Here is a 16,615-nt window from a genome sequence, read left to right on the forward strand (position 1 = left end):
CGGAGCTTGTTTGGGATTCTCTCTCTCCCTCTCTCTCTGCCCCTCCCCTGCTCTTTCTCTTTCAATAAATAAACTTAAAAAAAAGTAGGGAACTATATCTGTCCTTGCTTATATGTGCATACAATACCTCTGAAGGATGCTCAAGAAACTGACAACATTGGTTTTGTGAAGAGAGTTTCATAGCTGAGAGAATTTTACTGCCGTTAGGTTGTACATTTTGGATTTCAAATCATGTGAATATATTACTTATACAATGAAAAGAAAACACTCAAATTCTAAAACACTCATAAAAAAGTTCTGTGATCTTAGGAAATACTCAGAAGTACTCAGAAAGAAAGAAAATAGGGGGAATAAAACCACCAAAAGATTATATGTTGAAGGTATAACACAGAAATCAGTGATGGGAACGTGGGGGACATGGAGAATACTTGAGTCTTCTAAAATTGGACAGGGGTGCAAGGGTGGCTCAGTTGGTTAAGCACCTAATCTTGGCTCAGGTCATGATCTTGCGGTTTGTGGGTTCCAGCCCCAAGTCCCGCTCTGTGCTGACAGCTCAGAGCCTGGAGCCTGCTTCAGATTCTGTGTCTCCCTCTCTCTCTGCTCCTCCTCCACTCCTGCTCTGTGTTTGTCTCTCAAAAACGAATAAAAATGTTTAAAAAATTAAAAAAATAATAAAATTGGACAGATAGAACCTTCTCTTTATGTTCACAACTTTACTTATTTATTTTTAGAGTTTATTTACCTGTTTTGGGCCGTCTGGGTGGCTCAGTTGGTTAAGCATCCCACTTCAGCTCAGGTCATGATCTCACAGTTCGTGGGTTCAAGCCCTGCATGGGGCTCTGTGCTGACAGCTCAGAGCCTGGAGCCTGCTTCACATTCTATGTCTCCCTCTCTCTCTGCCCCTCCCCTTCTTGTTCTCTGTCTCTCTCTTAAAAAAGTAAACAAACATTAAAAAAATTTACGAAAATGTAAAAAAAAAATTAAAGAAATAAAAAGGGGGCCGTCTGGGTGGCTCAGTCGGTTGAGCATCTGACTTCAACTCAGGTCATGATCTCACAGTCTGTGGGTTCAAGCCCCGCATCAGGCTCTGTGCTGACAACCCAGAGCTTGGAGCCTGCTGATCCTGTGTCTCCTTCTCTCTCTGCCTCTCCCCCATTCTCACTTTGTCTCACTCTGTCTCTCAAAAATAAATAAATGTAAAAAAAAAAAATTAAAAAAAATTTATGTAAAGTTTATTTATCTTTTTTAGTAATTCTACACCCAGTGTGGGGCTTGAACTCACACCCAAGATCAAGAGTCGCATGCTCTTCTGACTGAAACAGCCAGGCGCGCCTGTGTTTACAACTTTAACTACGATTTAAGAACTAGTCACAAATTGTTTTTTCTTTTAAAACTGTGTTTGCTAGAGGTGCCTGGCTGGTTCAGTTAGTAGAGCATGTGACTCTTCACCTTGGGGTCATGAGTTCATGTCCCACGTTTGGCATAGAGCTTACTTAAAAAAATAAAGTAAAACTATTTATTGGATTAAAAGAATAAGTTAATGCATACACTGGTTATAACAAGTAAGACAATTTGGGACACCTGGGTGGCTCAGTTGGTTGAGCAACTGATTCTTGGTTTTGGCTCAGGTCATGATCTTGAAGTTCATGAATTCCAGCCCTGCGTGGGGCTCTATATTGACAGTGCAGAGCCTGCTTGGGATTGTCTCTTTCTCCCTGTTTCTCTGCCCTCCCCTGCTTGTGCATGCACTCTCTCTCTCTCTCTCTCTCTCTCTCAAAATAACTAAATCAAGTTAAAAAAAATGAGTAAGATAATTCAAAGATCTACACATATTAAAAAAGATAACTCCCTTCCACCCAAGTCTTCCTCTTTCAGCCCTCTGAGGCATCCAATGTGATCAGCCTACCGTAATTCCTTCCACCCCTTTCTCTATATTCATATAAACATATATAAATGGTCAACAATAAACTAAAAGGATCATACCACTCTTTATCACTCTATAATTTGCATTTTTGACTTTAATAATATATCTGGACATCCTTCTGGGTCAATACCAATAGTTCTAACTCATTTTCATCATCGAATAATATTCCATAGTATGGAGGCAGGGCAACTGATTCATGGATCCCATTATCTACGGACGATCAGCTTGTTCCCAGTTTGTTTGTGTTTGTTTCACACCACAAACAATATGATAAGCATCTGTCTTAGGTTCCTGTGGTTACTTTAACAAATTATCACAAACTGGGGGACTTAAAACAGAAAGTTATTCTCTCATAATTCCTAAGTCTACAAGGCTGAAATAAAGGAATTGGCAGGGTTGTTTCCTTCTAGACACTCTGAAGGAGAATTTGTTCTATGCCCCTCTTCCAGCTTCTGGTAGCTGCCAGTGATCCTTGGCATTCTTTGGCTTGTAGATGCATCATTCCCATCTCTGCCTCGTTGTTTTTTTGTTTTTTGTTTTTGTCCCTGCCTCATCGTTCACATCACCTTTGTCTCTGTGTCTCTGTATCTCAAATCTCCTTCGGCCTTTCCCTTACAAGGACACTTGTCATTGGATATAGGGCCCGTCCTAATTCTAACATGATCTCATTTCAAGATCCTTAACTTAATTACATGTGTAAAGATCCTTTTTCCAAATAAGGCTATGTTCACAGGTTTTGGGTGGACATATCTGTAGAAGGGTCAACATTCAACCCACTGCAGCATTCTTGTGTATATCCTTATGGATATTTTCTTTAGCTTTTCCATAGGGCAGAATTAATGTATTTTTTGGTCAATTGGCAAGTGTGTGTATTTTAAAGGTTAATAAATATTCCCAGGTTACTTCTAGAAAGTTTGCAGCTATTATACTTCTATCAGAGGTGTACCAGGCCTCCTTTCCCCACGTATCATTGATTGCTTTTGTTAATGTTTGCCAGTCTAATGAGGGAAAATGGATTATTGTTTTAATGTTTTTCCATAACTATTAGTGAAATAAGCGTCTTTTTAATGGACCACTCGGATTTTCGCTTCCATTAATTGCCTGCTTGTATACCTTGCCTATATTTTTATAACATTGATCCAGCTGGCTTTAAAAAAAAATCCATTTATAGGGGCATGTGGCTGGCTCATTTGGTAGAGTATGTGACTGCTGCTTTCTGGGTTGTTAGTTCAAGCCCCATCTTGGGCAGGAGAGCTTACTTAAAAAAAATCCATTTTTAGAAACTCTTACGTTTCTGATACATAGAGATATGTATGTTAGAGATACAATGTGTTTCCCATTTTTTTAAAAGTTATTGTTTTAAGTTTATTTATTTTGAAAGCAAGGGCGGGGGGTGGGGTGCAGAGTGAGAGAGAAGGAGAGAGAGAATCCCAAACAGGCTCTGTACTGTCAGCAAAGAGCTGGATGCGGGGCTCAACATAACAAACTGTGAGATCATGACCTGAGCTGAAACCAAGAGATAGACATTTTTTTTTTTTTAAGTTTATTTTATTTTTTGGGACAGAGAGAGACAGAGCATGAACGGGGGAGGGGCAGAGAGAGAGGGAGACACAGAATCGGAAACAGGCTCCAGGCTCTGAGCCATCAGCCCAGAGCCCGACGCGGGGCTCGAACTCACGGACCGCGAGATCGTGACCTGGCTGAAGTCGGACGCTTAACCGACTGCGCCACCCAGGCGCCCCAAGAGATAGACATTTAACCAACTGAGCCATCAAGGTGCCCCTGTCTGCCATACATTTTGTTGTTTTATTCCATTTTTCTTTAATTTGTCTTGTCATTGTGATGTCATGCAAAACTTTCACAATACTTATGTAGACAATTTTTTTCTTTAATGATTCTGGGCTTCCTGTCTGGCTTAAAATTTCCCCCTCACGAAATAAATGTCATATCACTATTCTTTAAAAAATTCCCTCTAAGTGTTTGTTTCACATATATATACATATATATGTAAAATATTTATTTAAGTAATCTCTACCCCCAAAGTGGGGCTCTAACTCATGACCCCCAGATCAAGAGTTGCATGCTCTTCCAGCTGAACCAGCCAGGCGCCCCTGTTTTGTATATTTTTTATATCTTTAATTCTTCTGGAATTTATTTTTGAATGTGGTATGGTTCTAGCTTTGATGTATTATAAATATTCAATTAAACTAGGATAATTTATCAAACTACTGTTTTACCACTGGCCTGTTTGCCATCTTTGCTTTATAGTAGGTTCTGCTTCTAGATTCCATCCTCGGTTAGTCAAATATTTGCTTGAGCTATTATAGCAGCAAAAGTTAAAATAACTCTACAATATAGTAGCTTTACAATAAGTTAAGATTTTAGCTTTTCAGTAAGTGAAATTGAAGTGTGCCTCTAAGAAAGGCTATAAAATTTCCTGGTAGAGGTCCAAAGATAACAGGAGATAAGGTATGCAAAGTGGACTGTGTAAACTATAAGGCACTACATACAAATGTTAGCTGTTACTGTCGCAAAAATGAACACACAGAAAAATAATCTTGGGCTTGGAAGGCTGTACTTCTGCTTTTATGACCATTAATATAGTAGGACTTGAAGAACCAGCTGTGAAGCAGCCAATCTAGCAACTCCATCTCCAGAAGTGGAGTGACAGAAGAAGGGGGAAAAGCGATGGGCTGCGCCCAGTCAACGAGGAGTCAGTTCAAAGTTCCAGAACGTAATTCGGGAGAGGGACTGGGAAGCGAAGGCCAACAAGGAAATCTAGAACAGAGGGGTGTCTCGGGAGGGGGCTACGAAAGCCGGGGCAGGTGGCGGTTCTCTGCTGAAGGCGGCCTGTTGGAGATCCCCAATCCCATTGTCTTCCAGAAGCCACAAAGAGGAGCCGAAACGGCGAGCAGTAGCGTCCCGGGAGGGCAGGGAGCCCGAGAGAACTAGGCGGCAGCACCGCCTCTCCCTCTGCCCTGCCGGGCCAGTCCCGCAGGTCTGGCGGCGGCCGCTGCGGGGCCGGGGATTGGTCCGAGCAGTGCGCGGGGCGGGGCGAAGCCTGCTGGAAGGCCTGCCGGGGAGGTGGGCGCGCGCGCGGGCACGGCGGCGGCGCGCGCGTGCTCCGTCGGTCGGTGCGGCGGCGGCGGCAGAGCGGGCCATGGCTGTGGGTGGCGGGCCAGTGTAACGCCGCGCGGGGCAGGCGGGAGGCGACCGGGAGAGGCAGGGATGGGGGTGCCTCAGCGGGACGGTCGCGGTGGCCTGGGCTGCTGACCGCGTAACCGGAGCTAGGAGTCTGCGGCGGCGGAACACCGGGCAGGTGAGAGCGGCGGCGCGGGACCCGGATGCGGCGCAGCCGAGTGGCGGCGCGGTCGCGGCGGCGGGTGAGGTGCCCCCGCGCGGGCGGGCGGCGCGCTCTAGCCCGCCACAGCCTGCGGCGCCGGCGAGTTGTGTACCCGCGGCGCGCTTCCTGCCGTCGCGGAGGACGCCCGCCCGCCGGCCTGCGGGGGCGCTTCGCTCGACTGCGGCCCTCCCGGGGCTCTCTTAGGTGAGCGGCGCTTCCTGGCCACCGGGCGGCCGAGACGCGACCGGTAGCCCCCGGCCGCTGGCGCTTTTGGTGGCGTTCCTGAAGGGCCCTCTCTGGAGAGGCGGCGCCCTCGCCCTGTCTCTCCTCTGCCTTTGCGGACGTCCCCGCGGCTTCTCCACCCTCAGGTGCCTTTTTGTGTAGAAGTGCATTTTAGGGGCGGGGATCCTGGGCTGTTGGGGTACGGTCGTGTTTTCAAATTCCACCGCCTCCACTGACCAGCCCTGGGACCTTGGGCCCAAGTGTCCCGATTTGTTAATGGGAATAATAATACATACTTCACAGGGTTGTTTTGAGGATAGGACCGGATGATGTGCATGACCGATCAGCCAGAGCTCGGTAAGTGGTAAGCTATTAGGAGCAACCCTGGTGCAGCATCTTTTCTCGTTAGCCATTGCTGATTCCAGGCTGCGGGTGTACGTTTGGGGGCACATTTATTTACAGACTGCTCTGGTGTTGCAGTAACCTTCACTGAAATTGCCTAATATTGGAGACTGTTCTCTTACAGTGACAAAAATAGAATCCTCTATTTCCCATACTAGAATCTTGTAGTCTCTTTCTTGCTAAGGTTTACTTGGGCTACCTGTCTCAGGTGCTGAGTGGCAATTGTTGAAATAAGACCGAAAGAATTTTAGGATTCGCTTAGGATGGAAAATGGTGGGACACACAAACTGGAAGTGCTTTGCAGTTTAAATAATCTTAAGTCACACTTAACTGTCACTTGTTACAGAGTATAAACACACGAGGAATATGGAAACAGACTCATTTTTCTGCGTTGCTACATCCGAAGGGAGTGACAAGTGCTTTTGTAAACATCATTGTGGGTAGTGTTAGTGTCTGGTGAAGTCATCATAATTAAATTAGATGAGTACTTACTTTGAAGCACTGAGTGAATGTTTGGAAATGTGATTCCTAATAAAATCATCTCCGAGTCAGTATTCTCAGCAGTTCATTAATCATTTGGGGATTTTTATGCAACGCTGTAAGGTTTTTATGGTAAAAGCAGAACTGTTTAAGTCATGATAATGTAGCATAAGACAGTGGTCAGGATAAAGATCTTAGTTTCAGAAGGCAAGTGTAGAAACAAGTAATAATCATAAGCTTTAAAAATGAAAATTGTATTCACTAAAGCAAAAATGACTAACAAAAAAACTTTGTTTTACACCCCCTGATTCATACTCTGATGAGGATCTTTGACCTTCAGGGTGTTTTTTAGAAGTGTAGAAAATTGAGTTGTCTTTTTATTGCCACTTTGCACCTCTTGACTGTGTTTTCTACTTTGTAAAGAGACTCATCGACAGAGACTTTAATTCAATGTATTTTTGAATGTGAACAAAATACACAGAAAAAAAATTAAAATTAGACCTTGTAATCTAAGATATGTTCTTCCTAAATTGTGGTTTTTCCTCTTGTCTCACTTTAGATTGGTGAACCTGACAGTAGAAGCACTACTATGCTAGCTGCTGAAAAGGCTAGGGGTCAGAAGTCCCATCTTCCTTCGTTCTAGGCCTGGGCTTGGGTCCCTAATAGCTGGGGCTTTGGGGATGTCACTCAGTCTTTTTGGTTTTGCCTTAGTCTTTTTATTTATAGAGTTTGAGTGGGTGTGTGTCACAAGGTTTGGGAGGGTGATGATGGACTAGTGAATCACATTATATAGAAGAACCTTCCAGGATACTGCACTTTTATGGCTTCCTTCTCTTCACTCCCTTTCTCTTCTTTTGTTGATTTTTCCTTCTCCCTGAATTCAAAACATCCTAATGCCTTAGCGCTTCCAAGCCATTCCCTCAACTTAAAAAAAAACTTTTTTAAAGTAAGATCTGTGCCCAATGCAGGGTTTGAACTCACAACCCCAAGATCAGGAGTCACATGCTCTGCTGCCTAAGCCAGCCCAGTGCCCCTATCCCCTCTACTTTTTTCTTTTCTTAAAAAAAATTTTTTTGAGTGTAGTTAACACACGGTGTTACATTAATTTCAGGTATACCACATAGTGATTCAACAAGTGTATACATTACATAATGCTGTGCTCACCACAAGTGTGGCTACCGTCTGTTGCCATACAATACTATTACAATATCACTATGTTCCCTCTACTTTTTTTCTACCTGTGCTCTCTCCAGGTGATCTCATCATGTCCACTGTCCATGTGCTGTTGACGTTCAGATTTTTTAAAAGGTTTATTTATTTTGAGACAGCGAGCAAGAGTGTGGTGAGGGGAGTGGGAGAGACAGAATCCCAAGCAGGCTCCGTGCTATCAGAGCAGAGCCTGATGTGGGGTTCGATCTCACAAACTGTGAGATCGTGATCTGAGCTGAAATCAAGAGTTGGACTCTCAACTGACTAGCCACCCAGGTGCCCGACGCTCAGATTTTTATCTCCAGTCCTGAACTTTAGATTTCTTTTACTGCCTTTGTGGTATCTTCACTCCATTTGCCTTTAGGCATCCAAAACTGAACATGTTCAGAGTGGAGCTCTTGATTTGTTTCTCAGCCTTTTCCTTCCTCAGCACCCCTCTGCCCTCCTCCTTCACCCTCGTTAAGTGAAAAATCTGGTGGTCATTCTTAATTCATCCCTTTGCCTCACTGCGCCTCCATTCCCCACATAATCAGTCCTTCAGCAAACCCTGTCAATTTTACCTCCAAAATACATTTCAGGTATATTTACTTCTTTGTTTTTATTGCCACCAACCCATTTCTTCTTGGGCAGTAGCTTCTTACCTGGTCTCTTGCCTCTGGTCTTGCTTTCCTGTTTCAAATAGTGATCAGAGTGATCTTTACTCACTTTCCTGCTTCAGTGGCTTATTACACTAAGAAGTAAATCCATACTCTTTACTTGCATTTTCTGCTATTATCTTGCTTATTTACTTACTTATTTGTTATGGCTTTTTTCCCCTTCGGCATACTCTAAACTCTCTGAGGGCCAGGATCTTGTCTGTCTTCTATATTGGTATTCTTGGTAACCAGAACAGTGCCTAAAACATTTAATTAATGTTGAATGAATGAATGTGTGAATGAAATAAGTCAGTCTTTTGATTATAAGTTCAACATGTGTTGAACAAACTTATTCGTTTTGGTCCCAGATTTGTGCAAATAAGGAAGTAATCAGAGGGCCTAGAGGTATTCTGTTCGGCATCCTTATTCCTCAGTCTTGGTTAAGGGGTGCTGTACCTCCTAAAGAGGCTAGACATTAAGCCACTAATAACAACAAATGCGATTTTTATTCATTGTGTACTGGTTCATTAGTATTTTTGTAAATAAGGAACCAAACAGGTTTTCCAGGCTTGTGTTGTTCTTTTGAGACATTGAATTTTGGTCTTGACTGGAGGGGATTGGTTCTAGAATGTGGTACTTTCATTTAGTATTGCATACCAAATCCGATAGGGTAGCAGTTGGAATGTTTGCAGAGAGCAGGTGTGTTTATTCAATTATTTAAAAAAACAAAAACAAAAACGGAGACCCCTGCTCCTCTGTGTGTGTGTGTGTGTGTGTGTGTGTGTGTGTGTGTGTATGTGTGTATCCATCCTCTCAACCATTTGATTTGGAATTATCATGTCTTGGGGATAAATTCTTACCATTTGGTTTCTTTCTTTCTTTTTTTTCAGGATTTTATTTTTGAAGCATGGGATTCTGTCTCTCCCTCTCTCTCTGCCTTTCCCCCACTTGAACTCTCTTATTCAAAAGAAATAAAATATTAAAAAAGAGTGTGTAATTCCATTGTCAAAGTAGAAATAGAGAAAAAATATGTTGGAGGAGAAAAGCTTAGATTAGAAGAATAATGCTGACTTAACATTTAGTGAAAGAGAAGAAGAAAAGGAAGATAGGTGAGGATATCATCAGTTTTTCTGGCTGGCGTGAGACAACTTCCCTTATCACTCCTTTTACCTCTCACTGCCCTCCCCAGATTTTGTCACCTGGATTTTTTTCCCTCTCCTCACTCTCCATTCCCTGATTGGTATGGGCTCTTTTTCTAAGGAGTACTTGTGAGCCTTCAGTAGTTTAATGTCTGCTGTAATGCTTTGTGAGAGGAAACTATCCTTTTCTTGAAGAGGCCTTTCTTCTCCTAGTCAAGGTCTGTCTGCCTACATTTTCTAGCCATTGGGTCCAGCTTTCTCTTTAGACTGGCTCCAAACTGGTGCACTTCCTTTTTAAGTTGCTGTTCTACCATAGATTCCATAGTAGCCTTTATGTTATCTCCAGGTTAAATAGTTCTGAGTCACAAGCTTCTAGTTGAGAGAGAGAAAAATGAAAGGGATTAGATGTGTGGTTGGGTGTGTATAGTGTGTTTGTTCTAGTTGCTCTGATAATGCAAATTATGTCTCTAATTTAGACCTTTCTTTTTCAATAGGCTTGTTTATTATTATTCATTAAATAAAAACTTTTTATATAAATTTCATATAAATATATAATTTTTGTATAATATATGATGTACAGTAAATATAATACACTTTTAGATAAATATTTTTAAATATTAAAATTAATTATTATTATATTATCCACAATCAGCATGGAGGCAGACATGGGGCTGGATCCCAGGACCCTAGGATCATGACCTGAGCCAAAATCAAGAGTCGGACACTCAACTGACTGAGCCACTCAGGTGCCCCTATTTTTTTAGATGACCAAAGAGATTTTGATAAAAAGACATTTCTAAAAGAGGATGACATTGAATTTAAAACATTTTATATACAGTAAAACTCTAATTTTTAAAATTAATTGAAAATATTTTCAGTACAGTTAATGTACAGTGTGTTAGTTTTAGATGTACGGTGTAAATGATTCAACAATTGTATTCATTACTCAGTGCTCATTGTGATAAGTATAATCTTTATTGCCTATCACCTAATTTCACCCATCTCCCACCCACCGCTCCTCTGGCGACCATCAGCGTGTTTTCTGTAGTTAAGTCTGTTTCTTTGGTTTGTCAAAACTTAATTTTTTTCATATACAGTCCTGAGGGTTTTTTTTTTTTATTATTAAATGTTTATTTATTTATTTTGAGGGAGAGAGAGTATGAGCCAGGGAGGAGCAGGGAGAGAGGGAGAGAGAGAATCCCAAGCAGGCTCCATGTTGTCAGCGCAGAGCTTAACATGGGGTTCAAATCTCACAAACCCTGAAATCGTGACCTGAGCCAAAATCAAGAGTCAGATGCTTAACCGACTGAGCCACTCAGGTGCTCCCCTCCTGAGTTGGTTTTTTTTTTTTTTTTTTCAACGTTTATTTATTTTTGGGACAGAGAGAGACAGAGCATGAATGGGGGAGGGGCAGAGAGAGAGGGAGACACAGAATTGGAAACAGGCTCCAGGCTCTGAGCCATCAGCCCATAGCCCGACGCGGGGCTCGAACTCACGGACCGCGAGATCATGACCTGGCTGAAGTCGGACTCTTAACCGACTGCGCCACCCAGGCGCCCCTCCCCTCCTGAGTTTTAACACATGCATAGATTTTTGTAATTATAGCCACCACTAACAGTATACAGAACAATTCCAACACCTCAAAGAATTCCCTTGTGTTACTCCTTTGTAGTCCTCTCCCTTCTCATTCTGAGCACTTGGATTCATTTTATTTATTTATAAAAATATTTATTCATTTTTGAGAGAGAGCGAGACAGAGGGTGAGTTGGGGAGAGGCAGAAAGAGAGGGAAACACAGAATTCGAAGTAGGCTCTGAAGCAGGCTCCAGGCTCTGAGCTGTCAGCATGAAGCCTGACCCAGGTCTCAAACCCATGAACCATGAGATCATGACCTGAGCCGAAGTCAGATGCTTAACTGAGCCACCCAGGCGCCCTTATTTGTGTTTTAAAGAGAAATTTTTCATGGCTAGAATATGTTAGAACTAGAATGAGTGGATAACTGATCACTCTAATTGTTGGTTTTCTTTTGGAAATATAAATGAGATAATTCCAGTCTTCAACATGCAATAAACTAATTATCCTGGTAGATGAAGGAATGTTTATAAAGGCTTTAAATTAAAAAATTACTGTATAACTTCTGAAAACTGTCAAGTGAGGTGAATCCCATAATGTCAGCTTATATAAAGGACCATCTAAGAGAATTTGGAGGCTAAGTCTGTGATAATAATGGATTCATCTCTCTGGTAAATCTAGACTTCCCATTTACTGCTCTTGCAGGGTTAGCTAGAGATTAATTTTGCCAAGGATTATGTTATGAAGTCTCAGTTTTTCTTCCTAACTTCTCTCTAGCATTGTCACTTTCTGTTAGCCTATTTTTTCCTAGCACTTAAAGTTGTTTTTAGCCATTCAACTTTCCTAGGGATTGAAGGGAGGATATGCTATCTGTATAACTATGGTGTGTTGCAAATGTAGCTTTCATTTATCTTATATATATTAGTTTCAACCTAAAGCAGTTAATAATGTAGAAACTTCATCATTTCCTTACAAAATTCACAAATCCTTACCCTGAATCCTGGCTTCAGGATCTGTCTTCCCCCACCTCTTCGCCAAGAATGCATACCTCCTCATTTCCTGCAGTATTTAAAGCAGTACGCTTGAGGTTATTATCATTGCCCTTTTAACTGGGTGTATTTACTGCTGGACCATCCCCTCTGTTGTGGTATTGCTAGAGCCAGGTCTGCAACTCACAGCCCTCTGGTGCAAGCTAGGAAGAACTGACATGCTTGTTCCTGACTCTAGCCTGTCCTCCCCTGGTGCTGGAATCACTTGGGAGACCACCAGGCAAATGCTTACTTGTCTTCAGGGGAAATGCGATCCTGATTATCCATGCCTTCAGGAGAAGGATTATGTGGATTAAAAGAAATCCATGAGTAATCCAGAAGCTTTATTTAAACTGCAGTTTAACCACATTCCTGACGATAGTTTTTCCTTGCATTTCTAATAACTGTAATATTTACTAATTTCGTATCTATCTCCTACCATATAGAAGTATTGGCAATTGTGAAGTAGGGAAAGGATGGGAGGGGTCAAAGGAATTAGATAATGAACAGGCTTTGCCCTACATAATTTGGTGTTGACTGGGTGGTTTAACCACAGTGCTTACTAGACCTCGAAGACCTGAATTCCATGAATTCCTTACCTGCTGAGCCACTGGAAGAAATTTGAGGTGACTGTCAACAAAAGGGCAAACTCCATTTTGAGACATTTGCTCCTTACTGGTTTAAATGATTGAGCTTTCATGATTTAAATAATGAGTACTTCAGACCATCAGAATTATAAGTTTAATGCAATTTGAAGTTTTCTTTAATGTTTATTTAAAAATTTAACTTTTCAACAATTTTCAGAGGAATTAAACTGAAAAACTGCAGTTTGAAATAGAGATTGTCTCTCTCTCTCTCTCTTTTTTTTTTTTTTTGAGTTTATTTTGAGAGAGAGAGAGCTCGGGCAAGAGCAGGGGAGGGGCAGAGAGAGGGAGAAAGAGAATTCCAAGCAGGCTCCCCACACTCAGTGCGGAGCCTGATACAGGGCTTAGAGTCAACAAACCATGAGATCATGACCTGAGCCGAAACTAAGAGTGGGATGCTTAACGGACTGAGCCATCCAGGCGCCCTGAGATGCTCAGTTTTTGTAGCCAGACCACTTACTACTACCTCTGACAAGTTACTTACACAGTAATTAATTTCTATTAAAAAAATTTTTTTTTAACATTTATTTATTTTTGAGACAGAGAGAGACAGAGCATGAACGGGGGAGGGTCAGAGAGGGGGAGACACAGAATCTGAAACAGGCTCCAGGCTCTGAGCTGTCAGCCCAGAGCCCGACGTGGGGCTCGAACTCACGGAGTGCGAGATCATGACCTGAGGTGAAGTCGGCCGCTTAACCAACTGAGCCACCCAGGCGCCCCTAATTTCTATTAAACTGTTGAAATATGGTCAGTTAAAATTGTGTATTTTTTTTTTTTTTTTTTTTTGGTGCAAAAATGTGTTATTAAAGCATGAGGACAGGGCCCATGGGCAGATAATAGCTGCCTAAAATTTTGTACTCTTGAACTACCAATTTAGTGTAGGTCTTGTATTTATATACTAATAAAAGCAGTGTTTATAAATCATTACAAATTGCTGCTGTTATGTTACCTGAACAAAAATTATAATTTGTTAGCTAAAACTTACCTCTCCAGTTGTATATTTTAAAAAAGTTAGGTTTCTGATCCTCTTGTAGTTCATAAGCGTGATGATTGGGTGTTCATGTTGTTGTGTGATATGTGCCTCCCTTAAACCTTGTTACGACCTTGGCACGTTGCCCGTCTGACATAGGGAAAAAAAAAAGGTTCCATATTTATCAGCTAGATACATATATGTATATGTGCGTGTGTATATATGTATATGTGTGTGTGTGTGTGTGTGTGTGTGTGTGTGTGTGTGTATATATATATATTATTCCCCTTAATTGAGATTCATTATGGGTAGTTTTTTGGGGGGAGGGGTGTCCTGGGAGACAACCATCTGGGATTCTCTTAATATGTTTATTTTTTGCTAGAGAGCCTAAGGAAACATCCATAGGAGTAGATAGATGATAGTTGGTTTTGACAAGGTGGTGATCAATTGAAATTATTTTGGGGTTTTTTTTTTTTTTTTTTTGGTGGTTAGGAAACTTTCACATTTTCATTGAAAATCATTGGTTGTCTTAAGTCTTAGTATACTTTACCCACCATTTCATTATTATTTTTCCTAAGTAATTGGTATTGTTCTGGGTTTTAGGTCCTGATTCTACCTACAAGAAATGTCTACTGTGTGTGTGTGTATGGTAGCTATGTATGCCATATCAACCAGCAGCAATGATTTCATCCTTAACTTGTGAAGAATTTATGATTTCTTTAATTCTGTATATTGTCACCTATTTCCTTTCTTTTTCTCTTTCTTCCTTTTCTTTTTTTCTCCTCTTTTCTTTCTTTCTTTCTTTCTTTCTTTCTTTCTTTCTTTCTTTCTTTCTTTCTTTTTTAAAGTAATCTCAAGCTCAACGTGAGGCTCGATTTACAACCTGGAAATCATGTGTCACATGCTTCACCAATTGCTCCAGCCAGGTGCCCCTCCTTTTATTTTATATCATTTTTTGTCATTTAAAGTTGTGGCTGTCAATATAGCCCATTAGAAAAACCGCTCTTTTGCCTCTGAAGGAAGGTTGGCCCAAAGAATGGAAAGAACCTTCTATTTGAATATGTTCAAGTATGTAATACCTTTTGTACCATATGAAATTCAGAAAATAAGGGGAGAAGAAAAAAAAAAGAACTTGCTCTTTGTGCTTACTATATGGGATTAGACTATAATAGTAGTTAACATTTATTGGATGCTTACTTACATGCCATGTTATGCTTAGTGGCCTTCCTAGATTTTATCTTCATAAACTTGTAATGAAGGTAGTGATGATATCCTTGCTTAAGAGATAAGGAAACTGAAGCTTTGGGGGATGTTAACATGCCAAGCATCACATAGTTGAGGAAAAGTCAGGTTTCAAACTCAGATCTGACTCTAGAATTTACGTGTATTTTTTTCTCTTTCTTTCTTTTCTTTTCTTTCTTTCTTTCTTTCTTTGCTCCTTTCCTCCTTTCTTTCTTTCTTTTTAAGATTTTATTTTTAAGTACTCTCTACACCCAATATGAAGGTTGAACTTACAACCCTGAGCAAGAGTGTTTTGCTCCACCGGCTGAGCCAGCCAGGTGCCCCTAGAATTTATATTTTTAACTGATTGCATCATACAGTTCTTTATTTTTTAGGTCCTTCAGAGGAAGGTTAAAAGATACTATATAAGTTTAAAGTGTTGTGGTTTTTTTAGTATAATAATCACCACCTTCGTCTTACACTACCTGTGTAGTATTTGGAAACAGGATGCAATTTTCTGTTCATTGAACCTTTAACCTTTTTTTTTTTAATTGAAGTATTAGTTTCAGGTGTGTGTGTGTATATATATATACATATATATATATATTCAACAATTTAATACATTACTCATTGCTCACCATGATAAGTATAGTCTCCATCTGTCACCAAGCAATGTTATTACAGTATTATTGATTGTATTCCATATGCTGCATTTTTCACCTCCTTGATTTATAACTAGAAGTTTGTGTCCTTTTTTTTTTTTTTAATTTTTTTTTTTTCAACGTTTATTTATTTTTGGGACAGAGAGAGACAGAGCATGAACGGGGGAGGGGCAGAGAGAGAGGGAGACACAGAATCGGAAACAGGCTCCAGGCTCTGAGCCATCAGCCCAGAGCCCGACGCGGGGCTCAAACTCACGTACTGCGAGATCGTGACCTGGCTGAAGTCGGACGCTTAACCGACTGCGCCACCCAGGTGCCCCGAAGTTTGTGTCTTTTAATCCATTTAGTTTACTTATCCCCCCACTCACCTCTCAACCATTAACTTTCTTTTTCTAACTACTCTTAAATAACTTGATACAGATATAGCCTAGTTTTATTGTACGAGTTATGAGTTAAAAAATTGGGGCTCCTGGATAGCTCAGTTGGTTAAGCGTCAGACTCTTGATTTCAGCTCAGGTCATGATTGAGCCCTGTGTTGGACTCCCCAGCTGGCAGTGCAGAATCTGCCTAGGATTCTCTCCCTGTTTCTCTGCTCCTCTCCTATTCTTGCTCTCTTGTTTATCTCTCTGAAAATAAATAAATAAACATTAAAAAAAATAAATTATTTGATGTAGTATGCCTTTGTTTTGAATGTATAAAAAGCTTTGCTTTTGCCTTGGCTTTATAGTTAGAAAGTATGTGGTTTTAGGGGTGCTTAGATGGCTCATTCAGTTGAGCATTGACTCTTGGTTTTGGCTCAGGTCTTGATCCCAAGGTTGTGGGATCCAGCCCTGCATTGTGCTCCGTGCTGAGCATAGAGCCTGTGTAAGATATTCTCTCTCTCTCTTTTGCCCTCTCCCCGACTTTACCCCCTCCTCATGATCTCTTTCTTTCTCTTAAAAAAAAAGGAAGAGAAAAAAAAGAAACCTGTGGTTTTATGCTTTGTTATATATATGTAGCTAACAAAAATGCTTAATGTATGATCTGGTATTATTAGACGTTCTAGTAAGCGGGTGTAGATCATCTTTATAGAATTTTCAAATACGAAAACTCTGAAGTATTTTTTCCTCTCCTGCCTAGGTAATTTGTTGGGTGCTATATATATATATTTTCTTTTTTTAATTTT

The 16,615-nt window shown here is 41.0% G+C and overlaps 1 protein-coding gene and 1 non-coding gene across 4 annotated transcripts in view; both read left to right on the plus strand.

The window, feature by feature from the left end:
- The first annotated feature begins 5,023 nt into the window (after positions 1–5,023).
- The window catches only part of PIK3CB (phosphatidylinositol-4,5-bisphosphate 3-kinase catalytic subunit beta), a 187,737-nt gene continuing 176,145 nt past the window's right edge, over positions 5,024–16,615 (plus strand). The window contains exon 1 of one of the 3 annotated variants that reach the window (XM_045503490.1): positions 5,024–5,243. The gene's annotated coding sequence lies outside the window, so the exon portion shown is untranslated. Of the gene's footprint in view, positions 5,636–16,615 lie in introns of all 3 variants that reach the window. The other 2 variants (XM_045503491.1, XM_045503489.1) reach the window with 2 other exon arrangements.
- On the plus strand, positions 13,620–13,723 carry LOC123576307. Its single transcript, XR_006701314.1, has one exon. It is a non-coding gene; the product is annotated as a small nucleolar RNA U13 (small nucleolar RNA).

Source organism: Leopardus geoffroyi, chromosome C2 (genome assembly GCF_018350155.1).
Source record: "Leopardus geoffroyi isolate Oge1 chromosome C2, O.geoffroyi_Oge1_pat1.0, whole genome shotgun sequence".
Taxonomy (NCBI): domain Eukaryota; kingdom Metazoa; phylum Chordata; class Mammalia; order Carnivora; family Felidae; genus Leopardus; species Leopardus geoffroyi.